The sequence below is a fragment of the Sciurus vulgaris genome, assembly GCF_902686455.1.
Source record: "Sciurus vulgaris genome assembly, chromosome: 3".
In the NCBI taxonomy this organism is placed as follows: Eukaryota; Metazoa; Chordata; class Mammalia; order Rodentia; family Sciuridae; genus Sciurus; species Sciurus vulgaris.
Genome location: NC_136463.1, coordinates 104,362,472 through 104,376,325, shown reverse-complemented (window position 1 = coordinate 104,376,325; position 13,854 = coordinate 104,362,472).

Sequence of the window (13,854 nt, the reverse complement as noted above, 5' to 3'; positions counted from 1 at the left end):
CCCTCACAGACACATCTAGAAATAATGTTTAACCAGCTACCTGGGAACCCCAGACCATCACAATGAGATGAGTCTGATTATCTTTGAAATATTAATCCAGATCTGATTAAAAGGCCCACAGGATCAGATCCAGACTGTACTGCTCAACTTGACATAGTTACATGCTACATCAACCCAATCTTGAAACTGCCTACAGGAAAAGAGTTTTGCCCTTACAGATCCACATGTGGTTGAGTAGCTTTTGCAGCTCATAACTAGTCTGAGGGAAGATCATGCTGTTGACACCTTAATGAAAGGAGACATATGGAAAATGAGCCAGAAATGAGCCCAAAGGGCAAAGGGCAGAAATAATTAGCCTAGGAGCCATAAAGCAGAGAGTTGAGTGGGAGACATACAACTCAGAATGGAAAAGGCCAATCGTAATGCCGTGGGCTCTCACACAGATTGCTGACTTATTGTAGATCCTGGGAAAGAAACCACAGAGCAAATTTCAGTAGTACAGTATTTTCTTCTTAAACCAACACAACTAATTCTTCAGCACCAATAACTCCAAAAATAAGAAAGTAAATTTCTTGTATCTCTGAATAGCATGAAATAACACTGAAAAAGTAATTTTTAAAAAAAAAATGCAAAACCTTTCCTATTATCCAAGTGTTACTGCAAACATGTGGCCCTTTATGACTCCTTTTCATATCCCTTCTCTCCCTTTTCCCCAACACACACATCACCACCACCACCAACACCACCAACAACAACAATTTTAAAAAGCTGGGGATTCAGGAACAAAAAGAAAAAAAAAAAAAAAATCAGACTTAAGAAAAAAAAAAACCCTTCTCATAAGGAATGAGACAACGATTCCTGTCTCTGAGTTATAAAAACCAAGAGGTAAGGGGAATTTTATAGACCCAGAAAGTGATGAAGAGGAAAGACATCAAATCTACCCAAAAGGTGATAAAATATTTTATTTGTTTTTTGGTTGTGAAAAAGAAAATAAATCATTAAAATGACTGTCAGAATGCCTCAAGGATAAGGGCATTGAATAGGACTTGGCTATAAATGTTGTAGAGAGTAATAAAAAGAGTTGGTTTTGTTTCCTTAGCATTTGTCTGGCTGAGCCTTCCTATTTCAACACAAGAATCATGGGCAATGGTAAAAGTCAACCCGCTCCAGGGCACACATTACTGCCTTCCGTGCAGGCCCTGTCCAGGAATCCCAGGGCAGCTGCTTCCGTCGGGAACCAGGTTTCCACCTGACTCTGACCCTTCGGGACGTGCTGTCAAACTGCCAGGCTTCCCGATCGCCATTTGTTTTACTTTCACAGCTACTAATTATTTTATACACAGCTACTAATAAAACATTTACGTTCCTTCATCCTAGGAACTGAAGATGAAAAAGACAGGGCCCAGGCCCCAAGGAGCTTGGTCTATAGTCTAAAAGGCCTTGGATTAATTCTGTTGCTATTAATGATGTATTTCAAGTACCTGAAAATAGAGGAGGGTGACAGAGTAGCTGTTATAGTAGTGACTGTTGCTTTTATTTAAACCCAGAAAGGATTAGTTAAGAATTTGTAGAAGAGGTAGGATTTTCTACTAACCCACAAACTCAGACAGCATTCCACCTTGAATATTTTCTCTATATTTTCTGCATGTCAAGCTCGCCCACACAAACATAAGACAGACTCGACTCAATCTCAAAATGCAGCTCCTGCTCAAAATGAAAATTCTTATTTGTAATGAATTTGAACATTAAGAATTTCAAAGTGAACTGAACTTTGAAATGAACTGAACACACATGCCAATCAATATCAATCCCTATAACTATCCAGACATTCAAATTTGATCCAGGACAATTCAGTATCATATTTGTCATCCGAATCAAACACAAGGAGACGTAAGAATAGCAGAGATTGACAGGACAGAAGACAGGTGGCATTTGTAACAGGGAAATGGCTCCAGCTGCCTCTCAGTAGTGCTCCTCTATGAAGACTCATGTCAAGCAGAAAGGCCCTCTTTCCCCGCCCCCACCCCCAGTGCTGGGATTGAACTTAAGGCCTTGTGCTTGTGAGGCAAGCACTCTACCAACTGAGCTATCTCCCCAGCCCTGAAAGGCCTTCTTAGCACTGTCTCAGCACAAGGTCCAAGGAGGTCCAAGTAGGGTCCATGATCCCTGAGGGCTAGTCAGTGGCCACTGTGCACACTACTGAGAACGTCCAGCAAGAGGTGCCCATTACCTGCAATGTTAATAGCTGTATCTCTGTCCTTGAGATCAACACCAGACGGGCTGGAGAGTCTGCTCAGTCATGATCATTCTACCATTAAGATGACCATTCATGAAAATAATGGCCAATACAATTCCTCAGACATGTGGCTAAAGAACTGGATCTAGAATGGGCCACAGCTCCACGTCCAAGGCACACTTGTGTAATTTGTATTACTAAACAGGAGCCTTGGCCCTGGACTCCCTCTGCCCGCGGATTCTCATGCAGTGGAAGCCAACTCATGCTGGCCTGGATGACTCAGGGATGGTAATGATGCGATGAGTAATGTTTGCTTGAAGTCACTGGTCAGGATGAGAGCAGTTGTTCTCTACCTGACAGGACAGGTTTCTCAGGCCGGCCAAGAACAGAACAAATAAATCAGTGTCACTTTCCTCCCTAACATCATAAAACTGTATTTAAAGTCTGCATTTCAGTTCACAGTTCAAGGAAAGCTACCCACAAAACTATCGGTTGGGCTTCTGGTGATAACAGAGATGGACTGCAGATAGATGCAAAGTGGCAGAGAAGACATTTGTGACTTCTGTGGGGAGAAATCCTATAGGAACCTAAGCTGGCTCTCTGGTCTTGGCCAGTGCCTCAGTTATTTCAGGAGTCCTTTGTATAAAACTAATTCAATGTCTTATTGAAACAGGGTAAACAAACACGTTGACTAGGAGAAATAAAAGGCTCCAATTGGAAGCACCGTTTAAAAAGTTGACAGTTGAGAACCTTATTCCTAAGTTATGCCCCATCTCACAAACAAGGAAATGAACACACTAAGGATTATCATCTCCTAATTTATAAGTCCCCCCACTAATTTCCATGGGGCACTACTCTGATTTCTTATTAGAAATTATTCTTTAGGGAAAGAAATGTTAAAATAGTGTTTAATTACAAATAAAGTGCCCCCAAAGTACAGAAAAAACAGTTTAATAGATGGTTAAAAAAATAATGAAGATAATAGCTATCTTCATTATTGCCTCACATTAGAGTGGTGTTGGATAATACCTAAACAAGCTCATTCCATGTGTGATTTTGGCAATAATCTGCATGAGTATATTGCTAAGTCTCTAAAATAAATTTCAGTAAAAAGGGCTTGACCACATACCTGATTAAAGCATACCTGAAGTTTAATGCAAAAGAGAAGCCAGTCCCCTACGATCAGCGTGTTGGCTTCACGTCGCCTTATCATCCAAACATTCATTTTTCCTCCATCTGATAGTACCACACTGGGCAGTTGCACAGATCTGTTACCCTGGAGTAAGAGCCTTTATCCTTCCTATCCTAGCAAGGACCCACATTTAGAGAACAGGGCAGGAAGCAGGCAGAGCTAATAATTAGAACTCAATGTTCATAGATTAAATACGCAGAGTGGTCACGGTGAGAACAGGCAAATCGTGCATGGGCTTGTCATGCTTCGGCACAGACGAAGTTTTCAACTCTGTTCTAGAAAGACATACTGTAGCTGAAATTTCAAGAACTAAGGTTAAATTTGGAATGCTGTGCTTTGGTTGGGTGGTTGATGACAACATTTAAAGACCAAGCCACCAAGGATGACAAGAAAGTTGACGGGTGCATGTGCAGATGTGCAAATTTGCATTCTAACAACTCAAAACCCTGCCCCAGCTCAGTCTTCCTTGCCAAGAGCCAGCCTTAAGCAAAGTTCTTTTTTCTTTTTAATTCTCTTTTTATTATTATTATTATTATTAAGCAATTGTTTTCGCTGCAAGGGGAAAAAAAAAGGAGGAGCCACCCCAAACTTTTAAGTATTGTCTCCCTGCAACATTGGTCATAAAACCAATAGAAAGGAAACAATTAAACACCGCAGTCCTAGGGTGAGTCAAACTTCAGGGAAGGCAAGGAAATACCATGTCCGAAACATTCTGTGGGGACAAGGTAAATAAAACCTCCCCCTTCAGGAGAGGCAGGCACGTGAGAACACTACAGGGAACCACAATTTCCTAATCCCACCAAATCACACCTGCTCACCCACAGTCCCCAAAGCTCAGCTGTCTCACCTATACCCACCCTTGCCCCCCACACACACATGCACACACACACACCTCCCCATGGCTCTGTGACTGAGGCACATTTGATTTATACCACTAAATAGGAACCTAGTCCCCCTGAATAGGCAATCTTAGCAAAAGACAAAGGAAAACTCATGCTAATCAAGCAGACCTACCGAGAAGCAAGGTTGCAGGCTTTGGTAGTCTTGGATGACCAAACAGGAGGGATCCAAAGGAGTATTGGCCTGTTTGCCAGATACATCATAGGAAGCAATTAATTTTATGGCAGGGAAAGAACAGTCCCAAAGGCCACTGAAACAGAGGATACTTCCTGTCTGTATTCTGTCTGAGGCCATTGAGTCCTAAAGGCAAGCTGAACTATTGAGCTACAACAGCCCTCCGTAAAGCACCATTTGGAAGGAGAACCAGCCTAATCTCTGCTGCAAGGACCTGCCTGTCAGGCTTCAGTTTCTATACCAGGGGAGACGTCGTTCCAGTTGGTTTGAAAAAGAAAAAAAGAACAAGGGGAAAAAAAAAGGAAATAAGCATCCACAAAGAACACGTATTTAATGCAAGAGAGGATTATAAACGCTCAAGATTAGTTGAAGGAAAAGATTATGAGGGTAAGAGTTTCCACTGGTATGGGGAAAATATCCCTATGATTTCATGCTTGACAATCAATAAATCCATCCTTCAGAGAAGTTTCTGGGACAGGGAATGGGGAGTGAGAGATGAGGGCTGGAATGGGGCATTCAGCAGCATGGCTCTCCCTAGCCCCTGCTCCTGTTCTCTTGGCTTCAGTGGGCTGTGTGTCCAGTTGCCTACCTCCAGTCAGATCCTAGCTTGAGCAGATAAAAGGGTGAACATGTAGGTTCTCATGTACACAGAATTTGGAGACAACACCTGAGTCAGCGTAACAGGATGACGATGTCAGGTGGTGAGTTGTAGAACCAAGAAGTTCCAGTGAGATTTTAGGGACAGAAAATGCTAATTGGGGTGACTTCCAGTGAAATTTAGACTAGTCATCCCTCCCCTACTAAGGCTAAATGCAGAGTGAGAAATGACCATTCTGAGATGCAAATGTAATCCTGGCTGCCAAATGTGTTCTTTGCCTCTCAGATTGAGGAAGGGGCTGAGGATCCATTGCTAAGATATGGGAACTTTGGGCCACTTGATCCAAGGCTGCAAGGATGACCTGATAAGTGCCAGTGAAATTCATCATTTTCCTTAGATGAACCACCTGCACTACCTGGTTAAATTTAGTTCCACAAACACTGTATTAAGGGCTGTCAACCCACCCTTTCCTTGGAGTAGTCCTTAAACAAAAGATAGATAAACACAACATTCTTTTCCTTGGGGTGAGTCTTTCTGATTAACTCAAGCCAAAAACAAGAGGCTACCTGAAAGGCCATGGAAGGCATTATTAAATGGTCTCATTCCTGAGAATCTTCCCAGCAAAAGAGAAAGATGATTCCCCCACCATGACCAACAGTGCACCTATGTGCCAGGAAACACTGTGGAGCCCAAGACAATTACCTCTGTTCTGTGGGATTAGGAATGTCTTTACCATCTTCAGTGAGGGTCTTCTACAATGTGATTAGGCCTATTTGGGGCCACACAGATGTACCCAGAAAGGCCTAGTAACACTTGCCAAATAGTCAATCCCGTTGTCTTTGGAAAAACCACGTGTCCAAGAGAGAGCTCTGCTATGAGTCAGGAAGATTTCATTTCTATTAACTTGAGGGTCACTTGGGGGTCAGTGCCCAGGTTCTGGAGCCTGACCGCCAGGGTGGAATCCCAGTTCTGCCACTTAGTAGCTGCAAGACTTTGAGAGAAGCTACTTAACCTGCCCTTGCCTCAGTTTGCTCAGCTACAAAACATAAAAATATTAGCTATTCATAAGACTTCATAATGACCAAATAAGTTATGAGGTTTAAAGGACTTCATTGCTTGGCATATTGTAAGAATAATCTGCTTAATATCATTGTTGTTATCTTTGTTGTTACATTCCTGGATATGTTACTGAAGACCTCGGTTTTCGAGACTTCTCCTCTCACTAATTGGCTAAGACCATTCCTGCTCCAGGATTATTAAAAGATGAAATAAAATACAAATATTTTCAGATTACTATCATATCAAAGCCAAGAGCTTGTGATAAATTTTAAATGGCCATTAATAGTTTATAGCTACTCCCATTAAGAGGAAGAGTCAATTTCTAACTCCCTTCCTTTGAATCTGGGCTGGTCCTATGATGCTCTTTGACCAACAGAATGAGGCAGAAGTTGGGCTCTGTAGGTTTCAAGCCTACACTTTCTGTTCCTGCTGTCTTGCCAGTTTTGTTATGGGAAGGAGCCTAAGCTGGCCTCCTGAAGGGAAGACCAGGTGAGTCATCCCATTGAAGGTCCCCTAGACCAACTAAATCCCAGGTACCAGCTAAGCTAAGTAGCATGAGTGACTCTAGGTGAGACTAGCTGAAGGACCACACAGCTGATCCCAGTCAAAATTCCTGACCCACAGAATCATGAGAAAATAAAATGGTCGCTGTTTTAAGATACAAGTGTGGGGTGATTTGTTGTGCAATAGATAACTGATAGCTAGCCCTATACAAACAAGACTTTATTATCAAAAGCATTTCAAACACAAGTGCACACACATGAACCAGGACACTTGCCTGTCTGCCAGCAAATTTATGAACCGCCATGTGGAACTTCTGAGCTCTCATTCCACCCACCTAGGGCAAGTGAGGGCACTGAAGTCAGCACATCACCTTGGGAAAAACTAAGACCAGTCAAGGATCAAACCTGAGGAAGATATAGGCTTTCTGCACCAAGGCAGTTGTCAAGGTAAGGGTTTGCAGAACAATATGGCGAGAATGTGGGATTTGGTTCCTTTTGGTCTTTGATAGGACACAGGGCCAGAAATACCAAGATGTGACTTCTTGAAAGCAGTTTTGTTCAGTGGGCTTAGATATTGCACCATATGTGAGTGGACACCTTCGTGGCATGAACAAACCAATTTGTGGTCAGTGTCACCAGGTGAGAATCAAAGGAGCAAGTCAGAACTAGCCTCGTAATCCCCATGGTATAATATGTGACTCCAAGAATGTGGGAATCTCTGAACACCTTCAGAACTTCTTGTGTACTTAATGCTTTTCTATCTCAATGCAGAGATTAAATGTCAATAATAGGTGGTGGATTTGGGACAAGAGGGAACGAGACCAGGGGATAGTGTAGAAGTCAGCAGAGCATCTCCCATTTTTAAATACCTGCATGTAGGCTCCACCCCGGTTGATGCTGCTTCATGGGTCACATCCCTATTCTGCCACTTTGGGGCTTGGCTGTCTGACTTTGAACAACTCATCTCATTACTTTGACCCTCCGTTTCCTCAACTATAAAAAGTGAATATGTTACTTTCATTTACTGAATAAATTAGAAATGGTCACTAAGTATTTGTAACTACTCCCATTAAGAGGCAGAGTTCATTTCCTATGAGGAATAATAGAACCTTCCTCATAGGAATGCTGTGCAAACTGAGAGATAATGCAAATAAAATCCTTACTCTGGTACCTGGCAGAGTAGAGACGAATAAATGTTAGCTGTCATGATGGTGGTGATGGCAATGGTTAATATTACAGTTTTGATTTTTAATCACCATTATTATCATTATCATTACCACTACGATTATTATATTCCTGACACTGTGGTTAATGCTGTTACTAACAAGGAATTAGGTCTCCTTGGCTTGGAAGATGACCCTCTGCTCCTGTATGTCTCAGGGCTCCACTGTCACTTCTCTGAGTCTCATGTCCTTTGGGTTTATTAATTGCACAGATTCTTAAGTTGAAGTAACAGCTCACACACTACCAATGTGCCCTGGGGAGAATAGCAATGATAAAATACAGTTTCCTACTTGTCTTCTTGGCCTAATTAGGGTAGTACAATGTCCTCCATTTAGAACAGCAAAGAGAAAGGCATCCTAGAAGATATCTTACAGAATTCTGCTTTGTCTCAAACCATGTAATTATCATTAATAAACACAGATGCTAATAATTCAATTCACTCTTTTGACAAGAAAAAGGAATGTAAACATGGCCATGGTCCAATCAGCTTGTGATCTCAGACAGTTTCCTTTGGGTGCTTGCTCCCTCTCTTCCACCCATCAGAAGCAAGGTGGGAGGTCTGTTTGAAGGCAGAGGCCTCTGGGCTGGGAGCTGAGAGCACTGGTAGCCAGGGAGAAGATGACTCAGCAGACCAGGGTCAGTCCTGGAGCTGCAGAAAGGCATGCCTTCCATTTGCAGTCTGAACTCGGCAAACCAGGCCTCTGATTTGATTTCTTCACCTGGGAAAATGGAGTTAGTCCTAACAACCTAGCCTGGTTGGCCTCTATGTTAAGCACCACACCCAAAACCAAAAGGTAAAAGGAATAAAGTACAAACACCATCATCACCAAAACACACAAAATTTAAATGTATGTTCAGCCATGCTCTCATCTCTTCTTTGTCGGGGTAACACTCCCATTTTGTTCTGGATTAGCAAATATTTTCTAAGCCTTAACATTTAAATGTCTTATAATTACATTCAAAAAATTAATGCCCATACAGGGGAAGTCTAATCAACAAAGTATTTCACTGGATACTGACACGTTTGGGCGTCAATCCCATCCCCACAAGCTCCCACCCTGGGCACCGGGAAGGTACTCTGGGTGTGTTCTCTCTTAGTTGACAAATAAGGGTCCTCTGTGGGAAGCAAGTGGAGAAGTCTTTGATCCACTAACCACATCCTGGGCTTATAAAGTCCCTCCTCGGGTTCACCAGAAATGTCACAAGCCCAAACCAGTCTTCCAAATCCCAGGGCCACAGTGAGCAGTGAGGGGTTAGGATGGGAGAGAAAACTGGCAAACTGGGGAGGAGAGTGGAAAAAGAGTCCCAAGACATTCAGAAGTCGGCATGGATCCCCAACAACCTCACCCAGAGCTCCCAGTTGAGAGAACTGGGTCGTTTGTAAGAGCTACAGTTCTTACCTTAAGAAAGAGAGCGCAGTTTTCCAGCTCCACTCTAGAGCAGGGAAGTTTGCACCCAAAGTAATCAGCCTACCCAAAGTAAAAAGAACAAGGAAGAGCTTCCACTGCTGCTGAGTTACCTTCCTGAACAACAGGCATGTTTTCTAACAAAAAGCAGGTCTCCAGATGTGGGAAGGCCTTTCAGAATAGAACAACAACAATATAATCAATTGACAATATCACATGCATGAAATCTCTGGATTGAAGTCAAGATGGGCCGTTAAGTGTTACAGAAGGAGTGAGCTAACGTTTTATTAGCACGCACCTGGGCTGGGTTTAGTTGGGAATGGTAATGATAGGTGAAATCATACACCTCATCACATCCCTCCACAAAAATGGCTGTTTACCAAAGGGCTGGCAGGACTCTCTATAATACTGACATATATCAGAGTATTTGGCAGGCCTCAGCATTCATACATTCACACACTCAACACATCCACAATGAAGACTCTATGCCACTTAACCAATGTTGGTTTGGAAGACAGCCCTACCAGCTGATGAAAGAATGACAGCAGAGACTTGAACCCAGACGAGGAGGTGGGAGGGAACTGGACTCTTTCCCTATGCACACTCAAATAAGCAAATACAAAAGAAAAGTTATGTCCAATTTTAAGAAAATTCTACAATAGATATATCCCTCTCTGTGATGGTCAATTCTGTGTCAACTTGGCTAGGTTATGGTGTTCAGTTATCAGAGCTGGGGATGTAGCTCAGTGGGGAAAGTACTTGCTAACATGCTCAATGTCCTAGGTTCAAGTCCCAGTATCATTAAAAAAAAAAAAAAAAAAAAAGTCCAGATGTGTCTGTGAAGGTATTTCTTTTTTTAAATTTTTAAATTGTTTACAGACTGCACTTTGATTCATTGTACACAAATGGGGTACATCATTTTGTTTCTATGGTTGTACACAATGTAGAGTCATACGTGTACACAGGGTAATGATGTCTGTCTCATTTCATATTTTTCATACCCTCCTCCCTCTCATTTCCCTCTACATAATCTAAAGTTCCTTCATAGGTATTTCTTCTTTAAATGTAATTAGTATTTAAATCAGCAGACTTTGAGTGGAGCAGATTATTTTTCATAATGCAGGTGGGCCTCGTTCAATCAGTGAAGGCTCTACGAGAAAAGACAGAGGTTCTCCCAAGAAGGAATTCTGCCTTTGGATTAACATTTTATGAACACAGCAACCATAGCTCTTCCCAGAGCCTCCCACCTGCCGCCTCCCTGCACATTTCAGATATTCCAGGCCCCATAATTAGCTAATTCCTTAAAATAATTCTCTTCATATGTTTTCACACTTACACACACACACGTGTCAGAGAACCCTAATATACCAACTAAGATTTTAAAGGGTAAGTTAACTTACAAAACATATATGTAAAGAAGACAACATAAAAAGAGGCTAGAAGAACGTGAGGAAAAGTTAGTTCACAGAATGTATGCTATAAAGCACTCAACTATTACTTGTCATTTATCAGTTAGGCTCTGAGCATTCTAATGGCCAAAGCTAGGGAAAGAACAGACACAATATAATCACATTGAATCTAAGATAAAACAGTGTACACATTTCTCAAGAGTGTTAATTTTTTTCTTGTCATTAAGAAATATCTCCCAGTGGGCTGGGGAGATAGCTCAGTTGGTAGAGTGCTTGCCTTGCAAGCACAAGGCCCTGGGTTCAATCCCCAACACCACAAAAAAAAAAAAAAAAAAAAAAAAAAAAAAAAAGAAAGAAATATCTATCTCCTAACAATAACCTTCCTCTCCTTGGGTAAGTTCTGAAAGTACCCTTTAGCACCCAGGGGAAGGAAAGGGAAGTAACTAATTGATAGCACTCTAAGGAGACACACGGTGTCTCCTGGAGGGCATCTCACCACATCCCTCATGTGGGATGTTATACCAAAGCACAATGCACTAAAGTGACTTAGCAAGGAAACAAACTAATAAAAAATGTGCCCATGTACCCAGCAATCTGACCACCTGGCTTGATCCAGGGATTAAAATTATTATTTCTGGAAGAATTAGTGGACTCCAAATCCTTTGAGATATTTTCCATAAATACATTATTTCTCCCAATACAAAATGTTGGGTGGGAATTGGGCTATAACTGTCTCAGGCAAGAGCCTGGAATAAGGGAATCCTCTACTGTCAATTAGGGGCAGATCCACAGAAAAACTGCCCCCAGGCAGGTTTATAAGCTCAGGCAATATTCGTCTAAAGAAAAGCTTAATTTTTATATTTTCACATTTGTATAAGTCTTACCATATCTTCCTGCCTTAGAATCAATTTATGATTTCTTATTATGATAAAATATACATAATAAAAGTTTACCATTTCAACCATTTTAAAATGTGCAATTAAGAGGCACTGAGTATTCTTACAATGCTGATTAACTATCACCATTATCCATTTCCAGAACTTTTTCATCATCCTGAATAGGAACTCTATATTCATTAACACTAACTCCCCATTTCCTCCTCCCCCAGGCCTGGTGACTTCTATTCTACCTTCTGAGTTTGCCTATTTTGATAACTTCAGATAAGTGAAATCATATGATACTTGTAGAATTAATACTTGTCCCTTTTGTGTCTGGCTTTTCATTTTGCACAATGTTTCCAAAGTTCACCTTGCAGAGTATGTCAGAATTCCATTCCTCTTTATGGCTGAATAATATTTCATTAAATATATACCATATTTTGTTTATCTGGGAATTCATTTTCATATAACTAATTCACCAGGTGATTATTGAACATTTACAATATGAACAGTCTAGTTTTTAAAATGCTAACTTCATCCTAGGAGCAGTGAGCATAGAAGAGACAGAAGAGCTACTCCACAAGGAACCAATTAATTATGCAAATTCTGGTTTCAGAATTCGTAGCAGCAGCAAGAAAACAAAACAAAAAAAATCTGTTAAACAGTTTTTCTTCCCTAAGGATTTGATAAATCCCTTTACACAATCTTAATTAATGTTCTTCATATTTAAAGCAGAGGTGAGATTAGACTATCCCCCACCATGTGGCCAGTGTACAATGAAACTCTTGCCCAAAGCATACAATGTGTCACTCTTGACCCTGGTCTCCTGGATAATGAGTTTTCTACCAAAACAGCTGATGTCAAGAAGTCAGAAACTGCAGGACCATAAAACCCTGGTTTCCATCCTTGCAGATAAAAATGCCCTAACAAAACTAAATAGAAAGCCATGTCTTTCCCTAACCTGCTGCCCACCCTAAAACTTTCATTTCTAGGATATTTTGATAAGGTAACCAGCTTTCAGGGTGGAAACTCAGGTCCTCAGAGGAACACAGCTCTCCACCAAGAAAACGGGTGAGACAGAGAGAAACTCTACTCCACTCTAGTTTTTCACCTTCTAAGTGTAAGGAGGAGCAGATGGCATAAAGGGGGAATGCCACCACACACCTGAATTCACAAAAGTGGCCCAGTGAGAGCCATCAAAAGGTGTCCGCAGACAGTCGACGGAAAACAACCATTTTTGCACACTGGCAAGGGAATTACAAGCAAAACCAAGAGCCATAAAGGATTCAGGCCACTTTGTTCAGCAAAAACTTCTCAGCTGGGAGGATCTGCTTGTCACCCCTGATTATTAGCACTTGGCCGAGTTGAAGTTCATTCACTGCTTTAGAGTTCAATTCACTGGGAATATGTCATTTAAACACACAACGTTTGAAAATTATAGAGAATTAGGTCTTGAGTTCCTCCTGTATGTTTTTAATAACTGACTTCTAGAGCAAGAGTTTTTTTAGATAAAGACAAATGAATATTGTTGAGATTACTTTTTTAAATATATATGTAAATAATCCATTGCCTTTAAAACAAGAAACGTTTCCATGTGTTGTAGAAGCTGATCCCCAATAGGATGTTAATACAAAGGATCTCAAATTAGTCCAGTCAGGGACCTTCGAACTAGAAGGCACTCAATTCTCTGTTTCACTTTTCAGGGTATCAGTAATAGACATTTTGAAGGCAGATGAGGGCACACAACTTGACTACTAAAATGTTAAATGTGAACCCTCCAAGTTGTCATTAAGTTCATTCAGGTGAACCTTCTGGTGCACAACCCTACCCTCCCCACTCAAAAAGACAGCCCCAGTGCTGAATCCTTTCTCAAAGATCAGAGTCCCAACACGGTCATCAGGTTTCTCAGTAGTAAATAAAACCAAATTTGAATTTGGGAAAATGTCAATTCCCTTCTGTTGTGGACTGAATTTTGTCCCCCACCCAAAAAAAATAGATGTATTGAAGTATTGATACCCACTACCTCAGAATGTGACTCTAGTTAGAGATAAGGTCTTTGAAGAGGCAATTAAGCTAATATGAGGTCATCACAATGGGTCCTAATCCAGTATGACTAGAGATTTATAAGAGGACATTAGGATACAAACATGCAGAGACAGAAGACCATATGAAGACCCAGAAAGACCCAGCTGTCTACAAGCCAAGGAGAGAGGCCTCAAGAAAAAACTCAGCCTGCCTACACCCAGATATCGAACTTCCAATCTCTATAACCATG